This window comes from Callithrix jacchus, chromosome 11 (assembly GCF_049354715.1).
Source record: "Callithrix jacchus isolate 240 chromosome 11, calJac240_pri, whole genome shotgun sequence".
NCBI classification, from domain to species: Eukaryota; Metazoa; Chordata; class Mammalia; order Primates; family Cebidae; genus Callithrix; species Callithrix jacchus.
In genome coordinates this window covers 92301333-92310339 of record NC_133512.1, presented here as the reverse complement: position 1 = coordinate 92310339, position 9007 = coordinate 92301333, and positions in this window count along the sequence as shown.

Genomic DNA, 9007 nt, shown 5'->3' with positions numbered 1-9007 from the left:
CTGGGAAGTCCACGCCTCCATTCTCTTGAGCGCTTGGGGCTATGACCTGGGAGGATCCTAGGAACTCAAGACTCCTGGATGGAGAGGGGCGTGAAGGCGCCAGCAGAGGCCTGCATGTGCCTGGCAGGTGGGTTCCCCTTTCACTGCCTCGAGCAGTGGGGTGGGGGCTTCTACGTCTTCAAGGATGAGAATCCCCTCGGATGTCCCCTTGGGTCTGATCACTTTTGACCACAGAGGCCTGCATTTCTCTTCTGAAATAGGCGAAGGTGTGGGTGTGCTCATGTTGTCTTTTCGGAGTGAGTCAAGCCCACGCCCACCAGCTGAGCCTTCAGCTCTGCTAATGGTGACTTCCCTGGGCCAGGTAGGGGGGCTTAGTGAGGAAGGAGCCCAGGAGGAGAGAAACACAGCGGGGAGGGGGCCCTGGACCACGTCTGCAACAGAACAGGAAGGGCTCAGCCAGTAAACTCGCCTGGTTTGGGTTTCTGGAAGAAAACTTGGCTAATGTGTTAAATATAAAGTGGGTGCAGGGGGAGACCGGTGGGTGAGGGACACAGTGGGGATGTGGCAGCTGTGGCCTGGCAGGAAGCAAGGACGTAGCTGGGGCTGGAATGGCACGGTGCAGAGAAGAGGATTTGCTGCAGATGTGGCTTGCAGGGAGTGGGACAGGGCTTGATGTGAGAGCACCTGAGAGAGTGGCGAGAGCATATCCTGTCCTGGCACAAGCGGCTTGGGGTGGGCAGGCATCTCCTGATGCAGAAGGCAGGGGAGGGAGAGCCATGCCAGGTGTGGATGCATAGACCAGGTGGGCTCCATCTCAGGTAGATTGATTGGATGAGTCTAAGGGGTAATTGGTAGGAGATATTCAACAGGAAGATACCTGGGAATACGAAGTGGGGCCCGGGGGAAAGATTTGGGTTAAAAATACGTTTAGCTTGGTCGCTGTGCCTCATGCCTGTAATCCCAGCACTTTGGGAGGCTGAGGTGGGTGGATCACCTGAGGTGAGGAGTTCAGGACCAGCCTGGCCAACATGGTGAAACCCTGCCTCTACTAAAAACAAACAAACAAAAAAACTGGGCGTGGTGGCAGGCACCTGTAATCCCAGTTACTTGGGAGGCTAAGGCAGGAGAATCACTTGATCCTGGGACCTGGAGGTTGCAGTGAGCTGAGATTGCACCACTGCAATACACTACTCTGGCTTGGGTGACAAGAGCAAAACTCCATCCAAAAAAAGAAAAAGAAAAGAAAGAAAATAAGAAAATAAGTTTAGGAGAAGAGGGCAATGGGTGGAGACTGAAGCTGTGGCAGTGGGTGGCAGAGAGCTGTCAGGGAGAGAGGAGAGAAGGGAGCCTGCCCGGGGTGGGTGATGCTTCACTGGCCAGCGTGACAGAGAAGCCACCAAGGAGCTGGGAGGAGCCCTGAGAACCTGGGGAGGATGGCACGAAGGAATAGCCTGCTGTGCATGAGTGGGGCCCGGGCAGGTCCAGTCCTGTCCGCAGGGGCAGCCTGCAGAGCATGGTGGAGGGTGGGGGAGCTGCGCGAGGCCCTCTTGTGCCACTGCAGGGTAGGCGCCCACCCTGCCCCCGTCTGCCTGGCTGCCTGGCTGCCTCGGCTCCTGTCTGCCTGCATTTTTCCTCTGGCTTTTCGCAGGTCTTAGCAGGCGGCTGTTCTTGAAGTGTGAGCCGTGTTGCCGATGGCAGCAGGAGCAGCTCTGTTTGGCAGTGGGGGATGTGGTTGGGCTCCACCTGCACCAGGGTTGCCCTGCAGCCACGATGGGCAGGGCCTGAGCCTAGGTGGGGCCAAGGGCAACAGTGAAGTTCGATTTTTCTTTATCTGCAGTGCCACAGTAATCTTATCGGTGCTCTGGGGAATGGAGATTGTTGCAGAAATAAATATTTGCTTCCAGGGTGGTTCCACAGGCCCCAGTCCTGGCACGCATCTGCCCCTCCCCTCAGGCCTAGCTGTGTAACAAAGACTCCATGTGCCCGGTCAGGGCCTCCTGGAGGCCAAGGGCCCTGAGGACCCCCCAGGGCTCCGAGGGCTCTGAGGGCTGATTGCCCACACTGCACCTTGGCAGACACTGCAGGCCCACCACAGCCACCCCTGCGAGGGCTCCTTCTATCACTGAGCCTCACCTCACTCTCAGGGAAGGACGGAGACCTTCAAGGCTGCAGGACCTTTGCTTTCGAGAGAGAAGATTATGCCAGTACTGATTTGGGTCCAATCAGAAAGCCATGTGAGCGCTCAAGGCAGGAAGAGATTAATCCGGGGCATTTTCTCATATGGGCTTGGAAGAGCTAAGAACTTGAAGCGGGTGGGGACATCACAGAGATCAGCAGGTGCTAGAGTGGAGTGCAGGGACGTCCCTGGCTGGGGCAGGACTGTGAGGGCTGTATTGAGGGAGCTGAGCCGGAGGAGATGCCCTGTTTTGGGACTGGCCATGCCCCTGAGTTGGGGGGGCAGCCTAGGAGGAGAGCCCCTTGGCATTCCTTCCTCCTGCCCTCCACCTCCCAGCAGGGCTGCCTAGTGGCTGCACCTGTCCAGAGAGGAACGGGTGCCTGTCGAAAGGGCAAATGGGTGGTGGGGAGGGGCAGAGTGATGATAGTGATGACCCTGATGTCCACTGTCCTCCCAGCTCTTCCAGGCACCAGATGCTCAGTCACACACTTGGCTTGGTGTTATCAGCACTTCCTACATCAGCACAGTGGGGTCAGCATGACAGTGTGCTCATGGCAAAGACAGGGGACCGACTTCGCCATCACAGCAGGGATGCAGTGGGTCAGGGGTTTGAACCTCCCCATCACAGCAGGGATGCAACGGGTCAGGGGTTTGAACCTCCCCATCACAGCAGGGATGCAGCGGGTCAGGGGTTTGAGCCTCCCCATCACAGCAGGGATGCAGCGGGTCAGGGGTTTGAACCTCCCCATCACAGCAGGGATGCAGCGGATCAGGGGTTTGAACCTCCCCATCACAGCAGGGATGCAGCAGGTCAGGAGTTTGAACCTCCCCATCACAGCAGGGATGCAGCGGGTCAGGGGTTTGAACCTCCCCATCACAGCAGGGATGCAGCGGGTCAGGGATTTGAACCTCCCCATCACAGCAGGGATGCAGCGGGTCAGGGGTTTGAACCTCCCCATCACAGCAGGGATGCAGCGGGTCAGGGGTTTGAACCTCCCCATCACAGCAGGGATGCAGTGGGTCAGGGGTTTGAACCTCCCCATCACAGCAGGGATGCAGTGGGTTAGGGATTTGAACCTGGATTTGACGTCAGAGTCAGCCGTCTTACACACTGCGAGGTAGCTTAGCTGGTTTGTCTAGCAAGCACACGCAAGCCCATTCTGAGGCTGTCAGTGGATGAAGGTGTAGGGAATCTACAGGTGGGCATGAAGCCCACGTGGAAGGACCATTGTCCTCTCAACAGCGCCCTGCTGCTGGGGCTGACCAATGGAGGAACTGCCACCGGTCCCATTAGCTGCCAGGACATCCAGAAGCAAAGTGAATCCAGGGTCCTGTCTTCCTGCCACCACGCAGTGGCCAAGCATGCCGCAGAGGCCCCCTACCAACGCCTGCTGTGGCCAAGGTTGCGGAGGTGGTGTCGGGCCCCGCTGCTGTGCGCCTGGTTTTGGAGAGATGCTGCTTCCTTGGAGACCACTAGGTGGATGCTCCTTCCTCCACCCCAGATGCAGTGACGCCCACAGGCTTCTGGTCGTGTTTGGTTTGGAACGTGCGGTGGGCTGGGGAAGGGGCTCCATCTCCCACGGGCTGGGGAAGGGGCTCCACCATCTCCCACGGGCTGTGGAAGGGGCTCCACCATCTCCCACGGGCTGTGGAAGGGGCTCCACCATCTCCCACGGGCTGGGGAAGGGGCTCCATCTCCCACGGGCTGGGGAAGGGGCTCCATCTCACTAGCAGTTTGTTCTGCAAGTCCTCAGTCTCTGAGTGAATGTCTTAGAAAATGAACAGTTACTTTAACTTGACAGCTGAGTTTGTTAAAGTTTCAGGAGTGAAATAAATGGTGTGACTAGCACGTCTCCAGATGTGTATACACAGAACAGCAGCCTCCAAAATGGGAAGACTGATGTGTTTCCTTTGCTTCCTCCACTGCGAGATTTGCTCATGCAGCTGGCCACACCTGTTGGAAACGCAGCAGTGCAGCACATGACCCCACACAGGAAAGGTGCAGGTGCTCCCCACTGCAGACAGATGCAGGAAACCCAACTCCCCCTCCCCCCGCTCTTCCCTGGTAGGAAGTTGGTCCGTGGGTCTGTTGTGCACAGTGAAACCCAACATGGCAGCGTCTGGTGGCCTTCCAACGAGGACACCCAACCTGCTGGTGCCCCACCCTGGAGGTGGTGCTGGGGTGCTGTGGGGCAGGTGGCAGCAGGACGCACTGCCTTCCCTGCTCTCCAAGGTGTGCTGTCTTCTACCTTGTTCCACTCATCACTGCCATCGCTGACCGAAGCTTCTGTGAGCTTGCAGGTGAATGGCCTTCAGGCCGGTCCCTCTACCAACTCCTCCCATGTTAACTAGGTCTTGAGACCTGTGACTCCTTTTTCTTTAATTATGTCCTTTGCTTCTTAACCACTTCTGCTGGTTCATGTGAGGGGTGAACAGGTACAGATGAGGAAAGGAAGACCCACAGAGATGGGTGGCTTCCCCAAAGTGGACAAACCACTGCCACCCCTTGCTTCCTTCCTACCTGGAGGAAAGCCACAGGGTGCCTGCCTCCCCTCCCCAGGGCACTTATCATGTTGAAGTGACAGTGTTTCTAGGGGCAGAGAAGGACAGAGGTGCTTCTGGGATAATTACTTCATGTTGTGGGTTGAATCTATAATATAGTGTAGCACAGTATGATAGAAGACAGTATAGGATAGTAGAGTGCACCATACTGTACAGCTGCACAGCATATAGTATGGCATGGAGTGACACAGTACAGTGTAGAATAATATGCTACATTATGGTCTAAGATAGTATCATATAGCATAGTGTGGCATAGTGTAGTATAGTGTAGCATAATGTAGTGTGGGATAGTGTAATATAGTGTAGCACAGTATAATATAAGGAAGTGTAGTATAGTAGAGTGCACCATACTGTACAGATGGACAGCATATAGTATGGCATGGTGTGACACAGTACAGTGTAGAATAATATGCTACATTATGGTCTAAGATAGTATCATATAGCATAGTGTGGCATAGTGTAGTATAGTGTAGCATAATGTAGTGTGGGATAGTGTAATATAGTACAGCACAGTATGATATAAGGAAGTGTAGTATAGTAGAGTCCACTGTACTGTACAGCTGCACAGCATATAGTATGGCATGGTGTGACACAGTACAGTGTAGAATAATATGCTACATTATGGTCTAAGATAGTATCATATAGCATAGTGTGGCATAGTGTAGTGTTAAGTAGCATAATGTAGTGTGGGATAGTGTAATATAGTATAGCACAGTATGGTACAGTATAGTATAAGATGGCATTGTACAGTATACTTTAGCATTGTGTAGCATAGTGTAGCACAGTATGATATAAGGAAGTATAGTATAGTAGAGTGCACTGTACTGTACAGCTGCACAGCATATAGTATGGCGTGGCGTGACACAGTACAGTGTAGAATAATACACTACATTATGGTATAAGATAGTATCATATAGCATAGTGTGGCATAGTGTAGTATAGTGTAGCATAATGTAGTGTGGGATAGTGTAACATAGTGTAGCACAGTATGATATAAGGAAGTGTAGTATAGTAGAGTCCACCGTACTGTACAGCTGCACAGCATATAGTATGGCATGGCGTGACACAGTACAGTGTACAATAATACACTACATTATGGTATAAGATAGTATCATATAGCATAGTGTGGCATAGTGTAGTGTTAAGTAGCATAATGTAGTGTGGGATAGTGTAATATAGTATAGCACAGTATGGTACAGTATAGTATAAGATGGCATTGTACAGTATACTTTAGCATTGTGTAGCATAGTGTAGCACTGTATGATATAAGGAAGTGTAGTATAGTATAGTGCACCATACTGTACTGTTGCACAGCATATAGTATGGCGTGGCGTGACACAGTACAGAGTACAATAATACACTACATGATGGTATAAGACAGTATAACATAGCATAGTGTGGCATAGTATAGTATAGTGTAGTATAGTGTAGTGTAGTATAGCATAATATAGTGTGGTATAGTATAACACAGTGTGATGTGGTGTAGTGTAGTATAGTGTAGTGTAGTGTAGTATAGTATAGTATACTATAGTGTAGTGTAGTATAGTGTAGTATAGTATAGTATAGCATAGTGTAGTGTAGTATAGTATAGTGTAGTGTAGTATAGTATAGTATAGTATAGTGTAGTGTAGTGTAGTATAGTATAGTGTAGTGTAGTATAGTATAGTATAGTGTAGTGTAGTGTAGTATAGTATAGTGTAGTGTAGTATAGTATAGTGTAGTATAGTGTAGTGTAGTATAGCATAATATAGTGTGGTATAGTATAGTGTAGTGTAGTGTAGTATAGTATAGTATAGTATAGCATAGCATAGCATAGTATAGTGTAGTATAGTATAGTATAGTGTAGTGTAGTGTAGTGTAGTATAGTATAGTATAGTATAGCATAGCATAGCATAGTATAGTGTAGTATAGTATAGTAGAGTATATTGTAGTATAATGTAGTATAGTAGAGTATAGTGTAGTATAGTATAGTATAGTGTAGTGTAGTGTAGTATAGTATAGTATAGTATAGCATAGCATAGCATAGTGTAGTATAGTATAGTGTAGTGTAGTGTAGTGTAGTATAGTATAGTATAGCATAGCATAGCATAGTATAGTGTAGTATAGTATAGTAGAGTATATTGTAGTATAGTGTAGTATAGTGGAGTATAGTGTAGTATAGTATAGTATAGTATAGTGTAGTGTAGTGTAGTATAGTATAGTATAGTGTAGTATAGTGTAGTGTAGTATAGCATAATATAGTGTGGTATAGTATAACACAGTGTGATGTGGTGTAGTGTAGTATAGTGTAGTATAGTATAGTGTAGTGTAGTATAGTATAGTATAGTATGGTGTAGTGTAGTATAGTATAGTATAGCATAGCATAGTATAGTATAGTGTAGTATAGCATAGTATAGCATAGTAGAGTATAGTGTAGTATAGTATAGTAGAGTATAGTAGAGTAGAGTATAGTAGAGTATAGTGTAGTATAGTGCAGTGTAGTATACCATAATATAGTGTGGTATAGTATAACACAGTGTGATGTGGTGTAGTGTAGTATAGTGTTGTACAGCACAGTGCAGTGCCGCACAGGACAGCATAGTACACAGCATAATGCAGCATAGCATACTATAGCATAGCATAGCATAGCATAGCGTAGTATAGTATAGTGTAGTATAGTATAGTGTAGTATAGTATAGTGTAGTGTAGCATAGCATAGTATAGTATAGTGTAGTATAGTATAGTAGAGTATAGTGTAGTATAGTGTAGTATAGTAGAGTATAGTGTAGTATAGTGTAGTGTAGCATACCATAATATAGTGTGGTATAGTATAACACAGTGTGATGTGGTGTAGTGTAGTATAGCATAATATAGTGTGGTATAGTATAACACAGTGTGATGTGGTGTAGTGTAGTATAGTGTAGTATAGTATAGTGTAGTATAGTATAGTGTAGTGTAGCATAGCATAGTATAGTGTAGTATATTATAGTAGAGTATAGTGTAGTATAGTGTAGTGTAGTATAGCATAATATAGTGTGGTATAGTATAACACAGTGTGATGTGGTGTAGTGTAGTATAGTGTTGTACAGCACAGTGCAGTGCTGCACAGGACAGCATAGTACACAGCATAATGCAGCATAGCATACTATAGCATAGCATAGCATAGCATAGCATAGCATAGCGTAGCATAGTATAGCGTAGTATAGTATAGTGTAGTATAGCATAGTATAGTAAACATAGTGTGGTATAGGATGGCATAATATAGTGTTGCCCAATATAATATTACTCAGTACAGCATGGCGCAGCACCACAGAATATAACACGGAATAGCATAGTGCAATATAGTTTCTGTTTTCAGAGGCTGGTAGCTATTATGTTTAAGTGAAAGCCTGACTCAGTGAAGTGGCCAGCGTGTCCTGCAGTACAGATGATGATGTATGTCTACATTACACTTACCCTTCAGAAAGGAACACGATGGCGAGCTTTTTGAGAGTCAGGAAATTTCTTCGGTCCAAGGAGGGCCACCCAGTTAATAGCCCTTAGTCACAGCATCCTTGGCGTGCACTGATGCTGGCGTCTCAGCGGGACTAATGGGCTAACTCTCAAAAGCACACAGACGCCCTGCTGTGATTATGGGCGTGGCCTCTCTCAGACTTCGAAGGTGCTTTGCACAGCGTTGCAGCACCTGCCTCTGGGGTAGGTTTGGAGCGGGTTGGGGTGAGGCTGGTGGCTGCTACCAGGATGGTGCTGGCTCTCCCTGGCAGCTTCTCTGTCCATCTGCAGAGGCTGGCCACCATTCTCATCTAGGAACTAGAACCCGCTTCTCCATGGCACCCAATGAGGCCATTGCCTCTCTTAGGATAATCTGGGAAGAAATAAATCCTGAGTGCTTGGTTCACAGGCATTGAAGGTGTCATGATCACAGTGCTCCTTGCTGGGCTGGTCCCTCTCTTTCTTCCTTTCCCTTTTTACCTTCCCAGGCAGCCCCTCCTGCTCCCAGGACACCCCACCGGTGTCTCTACCTGCTGTCAGTCCCATTGCAAACACTTCCAGGCACGTTTAATCCAGCAAGGCAATACTCTGGAGACAGCTGCTGACTGTCCTTGCTCCTTCCCATTCCCTGGAGGAAGCCCACACGAAATGTTATGGTAACCTACAGATGACTCTTTCCAGGAAAGGAAGAGCCTCTCTTGGTAAATAAGTGAACTAATCAGCAGAGGGTCTTTTATCTGTCATGTGACTTTGAATTTCTGGGGATAAGTATGCAGGAATTCATATTTGGGGAGAGGA